Here is a 14,176-nt window from a genome sequence, read left to right as displayed (position 1 = left end):
CATATACGATTAAAAATAATTTGGGGGGCAGGATCTCTACCAGGAATTGAACAAACAATGTACTGTCTGAAGCTGGTTCCAAATTCCTAATGCATCTGCTTTGTACAGTCCCCATTTCATAAAACTACAATTCCTCATTTGTCTGAGTTCTTTCTGCTTGTGCATTGCAAGGGTCACACCCCTTTATTTCTGGCCCCAGAGGCACCTTCCCAAGTTTGGGAGAGCCTCTCATTTGAAGTCACAGAAGCCCTAAATAATGCAGCACTTACAAGCATCCCAGCTCAGCACTTACAAGCTACCCTACCACTTTTCTTGACCAGGGCAGATGTTGGAAAATGTCTGAATCCTCCGTTCATTTCCTGGAGAGACTTCCCAGCCCTGATCCATTTTCTGTCCAAAGACTCCATCTTAGATTCTGATACTTCCCTGAGTTTCTCTCTTGAAACTCTCCAGCTGAGCAGATATGGCCGTCCAGCCGACATCAGATGTTTTATGTAATTATTTTATCTCAAGATGAATTTTGAGTCTATGGATCAGAAGTTTGACTGTAGTCCTGGGTCTTAATCTCAGCTGTGATCGTAAAAGTTTTCCCAATTTGCATAAGCCTCATTTAAACTTAGATGTTTGATTTTGTTTGTTTGCTTTTGACACTGACTCTCTATATCACTGGCTCATGTTAATTTGCCAGTAATAAAATCCTAGTCTAAACTGGCTTGCACACAAAAATGCACCTTGGCTTACATAACTGGAACACATAAACTGGAACATTTAGGGGACATGTTCAGGCACAGCAAGATTCAGGGTTCTGAGAGGGATTTTTGGGACTCAGTTTCTCCCCATTTCTTGGCTCTGCTGTCTGTGAGCATTGATGTCAGTCTTATATTTCATGAGCAGGAGTGGTAGGCCTTCCCAGCAATAGCCAGCACAACTTCTTTTCCAGACGCCATGGGGAAAGGTGGGTTTCTCTGCCCTAGATGTTCAATAGAATCCTGAACCTGACTCTTGTTGATCCATACCACCCTGAACCAGTCACTCTCAGTAGGGGTAGGCTGATGAGCATAGGACATCCCTGAGGGGAGGAGATTGGACTAGAGTCCAGGCAGAGAACCCTAAACACAACAGAAAGCTCCTAAGTCAGGTGGGAACCAGGACTCCCTTTCTCTTTCCTCGTTGCCTGCCCGAGGATCCAGGGTTGGGTTTGAAGAAGAGCTCACACTGTAAAACCATTCCATGCTCAGTCGTGGGGTCTGCAGGAACCATAATCATACACATGTGTATGTTATATGACATTGCTTGACATGACTTCAGTTTCTGTGTGGTGGTTATTGTGACCTTTTCCCTCTGGTTTTTGTCTTCAGTTTTCTTTCCCTTTTGTGCTATATTTAAAAATGGGGCATTCTAGAGTACATTTTTAAAATTCTTCCTTTAAAAAGTTAATATGTCGCTTTGGATGCCATTTGTAGAGGCTGAATAAACAAATGGGAAGTGGTCACTTTTATAAAGTTTATATAATTCAACTGTTAGAAGAGATCTGTTAGCTTATCTGAAATGAGATGGAATTGAAAGGAAGCAGAGATTAGTGTATGAAATCCTGTGACTTTCTGAGATATTTGGCTTAGTACAAATTTACTATATAAAATACTTTGTATTACCCTCAAAAAAATTCACCAGAATGTCCTTCTTCCACCTCCTCATTCCCTTAAACCTCACATGCCAGACAAAGAGGACACCAAAGCCTATCTGTGGTTATTATTCTTAGTGCTACTTGATAGGCCTGAATTCCACACATGAAATTTAAAGAGAAGTCAGTGAACTCCTACTGCCTCTGTGATTATTAGTATTACAATTACTATTACTAAGAAGTATATTAAAGATGGCACCCAATTATTGAGTGCTTACTATGCGTACTGACTAGAGGAAGTACTTAGACTTATCACTGACCTGTTCTGGGGCGGTCCTCACTTGGCTGGTGTGTAATGTGTCACCATTACCCTTTGGGGACCAGGTACAGTTTTGTGCAACAGTGAGGTCCCATGTTGCTGCTCCTCTACAGTTGGGACTTTCGTTCCCTATCAGTCCTCGCACAAGTAAGTCATTGGTAAATGCTGCTACTTGCTCTTTCCCTTGTCATATTTGGGAAAGAAGAACTTGAGGATATTGATGAAGATGGGTTGGAAATGATAGCACTATTGATAAAAGCTATATTTCTTCTATGTCATGTCTTTTTTTTTTTCATTTTGAAAGGCCTGATGGCTTATTTATTTATTTTTAGAAAGGGGGAGAGGCAGAGGGAAAAAGAGAATCTTAAGCAGGTTCTATGCCCACCACAGAGCCCATTGTGGGGCTCCATCTCATGACCTGAGATCATGATCTGAACCTAAATCAAAAGTTGACCGCTTAACCAACTGAGCCACTCAGGTGATCCAGCTTCATGGCTAATATTATCTTCATCCCCCAACAAACCTATAGTAGACACGCACCCCTCCACCCCTTCCTCTGAAGCTTTGCTTTCCCAGGCTTCAGTTACCTGTGGTCAACCACAGTCTGGAAGTAGATGATCCTTCTTCTGAAATACTGTCATAAGGTCACTAGTAGCCAATGGCTGCATAACAACACCTACGTCATTGCCCTCACTTCATCTCATCACGTTGGTGTTTTATTGTCTCACATCATTACAAGAGGAAGGGTGAGTACAGTCCAATAAAATCTATGCCATGTCTTAATCACTGGAAAAAGAAGCAGGAATCAATCCATTCCTGGACCTTAGCATCTCGAGAAGAACAGGAGGCTGTCCATTAAGAACAGGCTCAAAGTTCCAAGGTATCAGCAGGAAAGGCTGTAGCCTCGCTCAAACCAGCTTGAGCAAGACAGGGAATCTGTTGGCTAAGATCATTGAAAAGCTTCAGGCACAGCTAGGTTGTAGGCTTAAATGAAGTCATCAGACATCCATGTCTTTCCACTTTTCATCTCTGCTTTTCTTTCTTGGCTTCATAGTCCAGAAGGTTCTCTTCTTCCAGCAACAGAATGGCCACCAGACGCTTCATACTTACAGTCTATCAGCTTTCAAGTCCAGGAGAAAAACAGTATCTCTTTCTTTAGACTTCTAGCACAAATCCCAAGAATGATACTTCAGTTTGAGTCACACGCGCACCTCCTGAATCCATAACTGAAAGAGGGAAAGAGAACTGGCCAGGCCTAGATCATTTGCTGTCCTCTGGAGCGTAGGAGTGGGATGAACCCCTCCATGGAAATGCTGGAAATGTATAGAAATGTGGTTTTCCAAAAGAAAGTCAGGGAGAAGGAGGATCAAAAAAACAGACCAGCAAACAAACAAACCCGAATGTCCACCACACGTCTCCTAGAACTCAATTTCTCCATCTGGAAGTAAATCCACCTCCGAATGCTGTGCTCCCAGGTATCCAATGAGGTGACAAAGCAGGCAGAGAAGGTGTGGCATGTGGGCCGCTTCTGAGGGTGGGTTAAGGGGACAGAAGAGTGCTCTGGGCACTCTGGGGGTCCAGTAGGCTTGGGGGCTCCTGTAACAGAAATGAGAGTGGTTCCTAATTAGAGAGATGGATGGGAGAGAGCAAGATCAGTCCTGAGGAAAACCAGACTGATTCTCAGACATCCATCTGGGGTGGTTATTAAGTAAGCTTTGTGGAACACTTGAAAGGCCAGCACTGTGCTGTGCCCCCGCTGGGCTGCGTTCTAAATGTGTGACATTGAGAGGTCACACCCACCGTCATCATGACTAGCAAATGAGGATGAAATGACAAATTGCAGCAGCGCTAAGGACAGTCAGGAACAGGAGTGACGTGGGTGGCACTGAGTGAATTAGAGGTCTTCTGGAAGGACTCGCGTTCCTACACTTTACTGAAATCACTTTTTCATCAGTTGGGTAAAAATATTAGAAAGATTTGTGATTTATGTTTCAACCCACTTAATAAAAAAGAAATATAACAAAACCCAAAGAAACATCCTGTGTTCCAGTAGCCGAAAAGCGATCCTTACTGCAGGAGTGTTTTTTGGTAGAGAAAGCCAAGAAGCCTTCAGTTCAGAGCAAGGAATCCTGGGTACAGGATAATAGAATAAATTATAGGCCATCCAGAAAAATAAAACAGAGGACCTTGGCCACGAGGGGAAACCCATGTTGTGGAGACACTCCATAGAAAATTCTTATAACTTGTAGCAAAATGAAAATTCTTAGGACTTTTCTAAACTCAGAAACTTAATTCAATTTGATGGTAGAGAAAAATTCTTACTGATTTCAAATTTAAAAAAAAAAAACAAAAAACAAAAAACAAGAAAGAGAAACAATAAGACACCCTATGTTTCGTTTTCCTGCACTGCGATTAGTGCCAGAGGGCTGGGCTTTGGGGGCTAACTGATGCCACCCGGTGGGAATGGGTGACCTTCAACGTGGACTGGGGGTAGCACCTCTCTCTTCAAGTGGATATTGGCCAAAGCAGCCAGGCCCATGCCTGTCAAAGATATAAGCTCAGTATGGCATATGGGATTAGGGAGGGATCATGGAACCTCAGACATTTCCAAGAAAAATGAGTAATCAAAGCCCAGGCCTTGGACGATCTGCCAATCATTAACTACCCGTCCTTTCCACAATGGTGGGCAGGCTGCCGGGGATGCGGGCTGCAGATGGGAAGCACGCTTTCCTGGGGTTTTTTTCTGTTCTCTGGGCTCCTCTTAAGCACCCAAAGGATCCATTTCCTGGCACCAGCAAAGATTTGGAGCGCGGGGGTCCATTCACTCTCTGCATTGCTTGCACAGCTGGCTGGACCCTGGAACACTTGAAAGGGCCAGTGGGAACCCACTGTCCCATCTCTCTGCCTCTGGCTTGCTAGAGGAGGCCTCTGCTGACCTGTCCCTCCTTGACTCTCAACTTCCCGACCCACTTCAAATATTACTGCCTGATTCACAGTCTTAGAACGATGCCCTCTGTCTCACAAGTGGACAAGTACGTCCCTTTCTTTCCAGGAGAGTCCTGGAATGCCTTCCTCTCAGACAGGCCCAAGTCCCCTGTCCCGGCTAGCCTTCAAACATTTTGCTTGTGCCTTTCTGAATTCAAGTCTTCGCCTCTCCCTTCCCTGGGCCTGAATATTGCGTCTGCACCAGCCAACCCGCCTGTCACCTGCCCTATTCAGATGGCCCCAGCTCGCAGGGATTGCCCTTAGACAGATTGCTTGGGTCGTGCAGAATCTCCCCTGCTCCTTGGGACATCAACTACATCCTGCTTTCTCTTTCTTTTTAGCACATTTTTATATGCTTAAGTTGGTGAGACCATCAATTTCTTCCTCTCGTATCTCTCGGAAGGGTCAACACATAACAGATGTTTACAATTATTTACTGAGTAAGTGAACAGGTAAACCAAAGGGTGTCAGAAATGACTAAACGCATTCTTGTTATTTGAGTAAAATAGAGGTTAGAAAAACGATAAACTACCCCATTTTGGCTATTTCTGGATCTGAACTTGATTGGCTGGTAGGTCAGGGTGCCTGCCCCTGACCTGTCTTGTTCTAATCCACCTCAGGAGAAGGTACTAGAAGTATGTACCATCAGAACATTCCCGCTGGGGTGCCTAGGTGGCTCAGTGGGTTAAAGCCTCTGCCTTCAGCTCCGGTCATGATCCCAGGGTCCTGGGATTGAGCCCTGCATCAGGCTCTCTGCTCAGCGGGGACCCTGCTTCCCTCTCTCTCTCTCTCTCTCTCTCTCTGCCTGCCTCTCTGCCTACTTGTGGTCTCTGTCAAATAAAAAAATAAAATATTAAAAAAAAAAAAAAGAACATTCCCGCTATCCATCCTCGGCTTACAGATCTATAGTGCTTTCTTATTGGTACAAGGTAAGGAGCAAACCCACACCTCAGCTTCTTGGAGGTCTCATGGCTCCTTGCTTTTATCAGCTCCCAGAAAGCTTAGCCTGCCCACTTCCTACCTTATTCGACTTCCCAGTTCTGACCTCATGTGAGGGGAGGGCTGATGAGCCAGCCTTTGCCACATCTCTCCCTGAGGCACCAGGCTGCCTCCCCCACCTCCTGGGCACAGAGCCGGGGCCTTCTGAAGTTTTATCTTTAAAAAGCCGAGTAAAAGCTCCTCTTCTGGCTGGAGGACCAAAGGGACAGGGGAGGGGGCAGAAATCTGATTCACCATTCAGGGTCTGTGACTTGTCGAGATTAAAAAAAATAAACAAAAGCAGGCATATTTGAAGCATTAAAGACACATCAATGACTTCCAGCTTGTGCTCTTTTCTTTTGAACTCTCATCTTGTGAATGTTGTTGTCTCCCCACTCCTGAGTGCCTTTGCCCCCTTCTGGGGTCTGAGCCCACCCTTTGAGGGGAAACTCTGCTATGGGACGGGAACCCGGGAAAGCACAGCTGTCCCTGAGCCAAGTGGCCCCCCTTCCCAATGGCTCAGCAAACCCATATGCCCATTTCCTTCTTGCTGAAGGAGCTGGTGCCCCGCCTACAGGCTGCAGATTAGAGGGTCTAGGGTGGCTGGGACATCCAGGAGCATGTGCCACCCCTTCCCACTTGGTGGCCCCTGAATCACAGGTGAGGGGGTTGACAGCCTTGAAGGAGAAGGAGCACGGCCTGCTCTATACTTTCCTGGGGCTTCAGGGTCATGGGCAGGGCACGGCCCTGCTCATGGTGGCCTTGAGCATCTGTGAGAAAGGCAGAGGCCAAGAGAACATTCTCGTGAAAGGGATCGGAGATGTACATCTTCCTTAGATGGACAAGAAAACAGGGGCCCAACGCTGCCTGTAGAATTGTTCTTGGAGTTTCTCATTCACTCATTCATGCCGTCCGCAAATGTTTCTCTAAGGCTTGCTAGGTGCGAGGCAGGGGATACATGGATGCGTGCTGGTTGGAAGTGGAACTAGGAACTCGGAGGCTCTCATTCCTGGTGGTACCGTGTCCCTGACACAATAAAACAAGGCTGTGTGTTCATTAATTACTTGACTTGACCATGTGCCCCACACCTACCTGATTCCAGGCACTGTATGCAGCTGTTGGGTGTAATTATACCATCCTGATGAATATAGGGGGCATGAGGTCTCTGAAGCCCAGGGAGGTTGCACAGCATGTGGGATCCCACAGCTAGAAAGGGGAGGAGTTGAGCTGAGCCGGAGGTCCATTGGACTGTTCTGGACTGGTCCCCTTGCTTGTCCCCAGACTCCACCCTCCCCACCAAGAGCTGCTCTGCTTTTTACCACCACACCTTGGCAAATGAAGACCCCCCACTTGGTGGGCCCTCTTTTCTCCCTCCGTACCTGTGTGTTCTCACTTGTCGCTTAGAACTCCCATCTTGATTAGCTCAGACGTTGGGACTGCTTAGGGGTGATGCAATCTGGCCACCGATCTGTGGGCCAAGCTGGCTATTCAGGGAGACATCATTCCTTCCTTCTGATGCATTTTCTTTCGTCAGGCTCAACTGACAAGCCCGGGTCAGACTGGAAGACAGTATCACTTTGTGAACGAACGTGTGTCACCGGCCCTTCAGGAAAAGAAGGAAGACCTTCACCTGTCTTTTTTCCTCTAGCCTGGAATAAATTGCTACTTGCCTGGGATGGGGTGGTTATTGGCTAATCCAGTGGCTGTGTCAGGAAGATGGAATAATCAGATATTGCAATGACTGGACTTACATTTTGTGGGTCATCAGCTTTCAGGGAATTAGAAGAAATATGCTTACCACCAATACTGTACTAATCATAATGTAATTTCCTTGCTGGTTTTTTTGCTGTTGGTCCTGTGGTCACCAATTAACGCTCTGATAGGAGTTGAGGTGCTACAGAAAAGCCCAGGAAGCCAGGGGATCCTGCCACTAACCAGATCAGTGAGTTTGAGGCATTCAGCCTTTCACTTCAGAGTTCCATTTCCTCTTCTGTAAAACAAACACATTGAATTAGATTTGGTCGGTTAACACATGTTGCATGCCTGCCATCGCTCTCTGCTCCTGGGCCCATAGCAGACATCACTAATCAATTGTGGCACTCTTTCCTTTGATCTCTGACGGCCCGGGATCCTTCTAAACCCAATACTCCAGCGGCGGCCCTCCATAGATTGGAGTTGGCAAGGGAATGAAAATTTACTTGCTAGATGACCTCCGGCGCCTCGGCTCTCATGAGTTGCCTGGAGCAAATCGTGCTGGATAGGAAGCCGGATGGTGCAGTTTGTTGGTATTATCAAGCACTGAGCATCTGACCACTCAACTAAGGTTTTTTCTTTCTTTCTCATTCTTCTCCTTAAGTTCACTGATTACCCAGGACGACGCGGCTGTTACAATCTATGGTAGGAACATGTCTACAGTCGTGGGTGGGTAGGCCCACGTGAAGGGTGACAAGGGTGGTCTGGTCAGCAAGGCTCTATGCCTAAGATTTCAGCTTCTCTCTCAAGCCCTCGTTCCTCGTGGAAATAGGCAGAAACTGGCAAGCCCACACCCGAATCCCTCTGACCCACAGCACTAGGCTGGGACGTGCCATTCTGTTACTGTGAGTGGGATTTGAAATAGGACCCTCCTTAGCAGATTCGAAGCCCGCTGGGAATCAGGGTGGGGTGGGTGCTAGTTCCCTTTTGGATTCCCAGCCTGATTCCACCACTCATAGATTAAGCTCTGATGAGCTACTTGACCACTTTCTGCCTTAGTTCTTCATTCCTTAAACAGGAAAATAACAACAGTCTATAGGTTAGGGGTTCGTCCAGCAATTAGGTGAGATCACGGACCCAAGTACTTACAAAACCGCCTATTATCACTTTGTTTTCGTTCTAGTAAAATCACAGCCTAGCATAGTGCTGGACGCATAGGGCGCTAACATATGGGAATGAATTTCATTTTTCAATGACCACCAGAAGTGAGCATCTGCCTTTGAAGACAGACCCAAGAACCGTCGGGAAGACGAATAGGACCGACTCTGTCCACGGGATGGTGGGGAACCGAAGGGGGCAGAATCAGAACAAAGGGTCTGGAGGCCATCTGCCTCTGAGGCCACCAGAAATGGCTGAGGGGAATCATGTGACAAGGGAGGAAACTCGTTTCCGTTTTTTGCGCTTCCTAAGTTTTAGCATTTATAATTAGAGTCGTCCATTTGTTAAAGCCTATTCACAAATCCAGAAAACGCTTCTGTGGGGACACGGCACCTTGATCTCATCGGGTCCTCAAAACACACTTGTGAGCTCAAGCTCAAGGCAGTCTTACCCCTGTATGATTACCGAGGGGAGGTTGAGGCCCAGTTATGCAACTTGCCCAAGGACACACAGCTCATGAAGGACAGTGCCTGGGCTCTGACTCCAGGCCCTGCTTCCTGTTCTCTCCAGGAATGTATTTCAGCTGTGGGTTTCCCAGTGGTTTTTTTTTTTTTTTTTATTTATCAATGGCATCAAGAAAAAACAATTTTATCAATTTAACATAAACAGTGTGTCGATCTTCCTCAAATTCTTCAACCCACGTCAAATGTCAGCTTTATTTTGTGGCTACAAGAAACCATAAATGTAGAAATGAGCAAAACTAGTCCCACCAAAGGAGTCTGCAATGCGTGCCCAGGCGTGATCGTGGAAAAAGAGGACAGGAACAGCATATAATGCTTAATGAAACATATTAAGGGACAGAACTGGGCTTTTATTCGAAACACGATCTTCATGTTGCTGCCAAACAAAATAAAACAAGTATGAACCAGGCACAAACCACTGTTGGGCGTGTTTCCCAAAAGACTTGGACACAATGTGAAACCAGGAGTTTGCATGTTGCCCTTTTACAAAAGAATACAGAGATATGTGCCTTCTAAGCAGACGGGACTTTCAGTTTTCTTTTCCAAGCTGGGGATCCAATTACAAGGGACCGTTATCAATTCATCCCTCATTCCTCCTGGAGACCAGGACATGCAGGAAACCCATTTTGCAAAGCTGTACCAAGTCACCATGACTTGCGATGAGAAGTTCTGAGTCACCAGAAGCCCCCATGTCTTGGCCCCCATGTAGGCACACCATTTGTTAGATAAATTATTGACTAAAAATCCCTCCTACTCCAAGCTGCTTTGAGTTGATGTTTGCTCCTTATATCCAAAGAAGTTTTGATTGGCATGGTCCAGCTTTCTCTAACGAACACACAGGTCAGCAGCTCATTCCGATGGCCAGGAAAATGTTCTTTATTTTAATGTTTAACATGGTGATTTACTGTGTGCTTAACGTGTTCCAGAATCGGCACAAAATTTTTACTGCCGGAGCTCACTGAAGCCGCACAACCATTTGGGTCAATACCTAGGAATTTAGCCACCACAGTCAGCAATGAATACCATTGGATCCCAAGCTAACAGAGTAGAAACTAAGAATGAGAGTTGTAAAAGGTGATCTGACCCAAGTTCACACAAGCAGTCCTTGCCAGAGCTGCTATCAGAACCTAGAACGGGGCACATCGATTAATGTTTCTTAGCTTTGGTTTCCTAACTGCGAAATGGGACAATAGTATCTGCAAAGAAGAAATGTTTTCAAACCCAAGGACACACACATAAAAAGTGCCTAACATGGGGCCTGGCACTCAGTCCTTGTTAAATATTTGTTTAAAATGACAGTAAGGCAAGGATTCCTTTTCTTTTCTTTTCTTTCTTTCTTTTTTTTTTTTTTTGTAAGGCAAGGGTTCTTTTTTTTTTTTTTTAAAGATTTTATTTATTTATTTGACAGAGAGAGAGAGATCACAGTAGGCAGACAGAGAGAGGGGGGAAAGCAGGCTCTCTGCTGAGCAGAGATCCCGATGTGGGGCTTGATCCCAGGAGCCTGAGATCATGACCTGAGCCAAAGGCAGAGGCTTAACTCACTGAGCCACCCAGGTGCCCCAAGGCAAGGATTCTTAATTGGGGTTCATAGATGGGCTCCAGGAGAATCTGATTACTCCCCCGAATTACACACAACATTTTACATATGTATCAATGTCCATTTTGGGGTGGGACAGGGAGAAAGTGTTTGCTTCCAGCAGTTTTCACACCAGTCCGTGCTGCCTAACCACCCACACCCCCGCCCAAAGTAAAAAATATATACTTTAAAGGAAACTTAAGATTCTCCCTTACCTGAACTCACCTCTCGCTCAGTCCCGAGAAGGAAGAGTTTTGCCAAGTTGTGAGCCAGGTGGAGATTTCACGTGATCAGTAAAGAAGAGGTCAGTAAAGAAGAGAAAGGCCTGACTTCTGCCCAGGCCACCCCGCCCTCTGGGCTGTGGCCTGTGTCGTTTCTCTCCCTTGGTGATCTGTGTGGCTCAAACTGTTGACATGGGGCCACCTCCTCCCGGGGAGACACTGGAGGAGAAGTGGGCCTTTTAGGTCTCCCTGTCCCAGGCAAGCACACCCTTGGTACACGGTTCTGAGCCTCACTGGTCGGGGCATGGGGACCCAAATCTAGGGTGTGATTATCTTTCTTTGCTGGATTTCCTTATCCTTATCATCTCACTGGTGGTGACTTAAAAGCAGGAGATAATTTGGAGATCGAGATTCCTCCTGATATCTCTCTGCCTCTCAATAGAATAATTTAACTTTTTTTTTTTTTAACCATCCTTTGTGATTAGACACACACACACACACACACATACAGGCAAAGTCTCAGATGGAAGGCTTCCAACCATTTGACTGGCTTTAACTGATAAAGATCTAGGCAATTTTATTTCCTATTTTAGCTTCAAAATTTGGAAAAGGAATTTCATGAAGAAAATCATAATTTTTTTTTGTCTCTTTTTAACATACAATCCAAATAATAGCATGAAATGTTTATTGAGCACTTACTTTAAGCTCGCAACTAAGTTAGTTTGTTACATACATTATTATTATTCCTCCAAGCACCCTCATGAGACTGGACATGCTATTATTCCCATTCATAGATTAAGAAACATTGGAGAGGAGAAAGAACCTATCCAAAGTCACCTGATGGCTGTCTTACTGGAAACTTCAATTGCTCAATTGTCACTGACTTGCCTCACCGGACAGTAGGAAGTGTGTGGTATGGACGTGGGCCGCCATCAGTGAAGACACTTGGGTTTAAATTTCACCTCTCCCCCATTAGGAAAAATCAGTTCTTAGTGTTTTCTCCCAACAAAGCACATATCCTGATAGCCGCCTCCCACTACATCAAGGAGGCGACGTCTTCCTGAGTGGACACACACGCTCCCAAAAGACAAACGGTTACTCAGCTTAATTCATACATTCTAGATTTTTAGAGGTCAGCCAGTGATGACCTACCTTCTGAACTCTGTGGCGAAGAAAATCCAGGTTTGTTACTCTCTATTGAGCCAGCAAGTGCTAGAAATTTCAGTTTCAGTAACACCCTCTGTCTTCTCACTCCCCTACTCATTAAATAATAGAATTGTTATATTAGTCAGCTTGGGTTGCCATAAAAAAGTAGCATGGGCTGGGAGGTCGAGACAGCACACATTAATTTCTTGCCATCCTGGGAAATCCAAGATCAAGATCCTGGCTGGTCTGGTTCCCGATAAGGGCATTCTTCTTGGCTTACCGATGCCACTTTCTTGCTCTGTGCTTTCTCATTCCTCCTCTTCGTATAAAGCCATGGATGCCATCATGAGGTCCCACCTGCCATGAACCCATTTAACTCCAGTTGCCTCCCAAAGACTTAATATCTGGGAGCATCTGGGTGGCTCACTCCATTAAGTGGCCAGTTCTAAATTCTAATTTATGTCGTGATCTCAGAGTCATGAGATTGAAACCCATGTTGAGCTCCATGTTCAGTGTGGAGTCTGCTTGAGGATTTTCTCTCTCTCTCTTTATCTTACTATGCCCCTCTTCTGGCACACACCCTCTGTCTCTAAATAGATTTAAAAAAAAAATCTTAAAAAAAAAAGACAAAGACCTAATATCTCTAAGAACCATCACACAAATGCTTAGAGGGGACCCAACTCAGTCCATAGCAATTGGGGCTTAAAACAACAGGGGACCAACATGGGGCTGTTGACATTATTTTACTAAGTAAATAATTATTTAATTAAAGTTAATTAAATTTGATTAATTAACATGGGAATAGCCTGGAGGAGGGCCCTTTAAAGGAAATGCGTGAAGCTCTATAAAACACTCAAGCCAGTGTCCTGATTCTTCACTTCACTCTGGACTGACAGAACTTTGTCACAAAATGAATTTTGTGAGCCACTGCTGTTGAAAGGTTTTGCGTGAGTTTACAATTAAAGAGACAGGAAGTTTGCTTTGTTTTTAACAACTTGTGCACACAGTTTCCCTAATTTTTGAACTGTTGGGGCTCTGTTCTGAGGTGAAGATATCAGAAACAGTCCCTGATGAACATTCCAAGCTAAGACGGGTTATTCAGCCCCATTTCCAGGACATCCTAGCGGACAACTTTCGCTCTTTATCTCTTCATGTTGTATATCATCCTTGGTTATTCAGTGTAAAATGATAATTTCAATCTTTGATGAATATCTAGACTCAGAGGTATTAACCCCTGGCAGCAAATGTCTATCCCAACTAACCATATGCCAATAATATGGTTATTATTAAAGAATAACCATATTATTTAATGTAGCTGGAGAATTTCAGTTAAGATGCATGACATCCTGGCTCCAGCTGGGACTTCAAATCGTGTTTCCAGAACACAAAGAACACTTGATAAAGCTGGAGAGAAATATTTTCTGAAAATATGTCACCAGGCAGCTTGGGAGTGATTTAACAGAACCATCCTACGGGGTATGAATTTAACCTTTGATCTCTGAAATGAAGGTCAGCAAATTTGTTTTTACTTTACATCTCTTATAATCAACTCAATGTCCGGGTAAAGCAGTCTCTGAAGAAGAGGCTGTGTTTGCGGATAAGTGACACATTCACCCTACAATTTTTAGCCACTTAACCCCCTCTTCCCTGAATTAAATTCTACTGCTTCCCTCAACATTTTTTTTTTTTTTTTTTTTTTGGTGAGAGAAGAAATAAAATGTCCAACAAAATGTTCTAGTTACTCCCCCCCCCCTTTGGAGGCAATCACACAAAAAAAGATACTGGTTTTTATCTGTCCATTCACCTGCTGTCTTCTTGCCAATCCATACTTTCAACCAGGGTGGGCAAAGTATAGCCCACGGGCTAAGTTCGACCCACTTTCTTTGTAAATAAAGTTTTATTGGAACACAACCAGGCTTATTCATGTAAGCATCTTCTCTGACTGCTTTCATGTGGCAA

At 44.9% G+C, this 14,176-nt stretch overlaps 2 long non-coding RNA genes across 4 annotated transcripts in view; one reads left to right on the top strand and one right to left on the bottom strand.

The window, feature by feature from the left end:
- The window catches only part of LOC116573365, a 374,338-nt gene that overhangs the window by 168,418 nt on the left and 191,744 nt on the right, over nucleotides 1–14,176 (top strand). The window lies entirely within an intron of this gene.
- On the bottom strand, nucleotides 1,131–11,364 carry LOC116573363. Of its 3 annotated transcripts, none has more exons than XR_004278729.1 (5): nucleotides 11,066–11,364; nucleotides 7,283–7,462; nucleotides 6,996–7,109; nucleotides 2,528–3,536; nucleotides 1,131–1,543 (listed from the first exon to the last, which is right to left on the bottom strand). It is a non-coding gene; the product is annotated as an uncharacterized LOC116573363 (long non-coding RNA). The 3 variants fall into 3 exon arrangements; XR_004278730.1 differs by having other exon boundaries at nucleotides 1,131–1,247; XR_004278731.1 differs by having other exon boundaries at nucleotides 11,076–11,364.

This window comes from Mustela erminea, chromosome 14 (genome assembly GCF_009829155.1).
Source record: "Mustela erminea isolate mMusErm1 chromosome 14, mMusErm1.Pri, whole genome shotgun sequence".
In the NCBI taxonomy this organism is placed as follows: Eukaryota; Metazoa; Chordata; class Mammalia; order Carnivora; family Mustelidae; genus Mustela; species Mustela erminea.
Note: the sequence above shows the minus strand (reverse complement) of the source record. Positions and strands in the feature narration are given on the sequence as shown.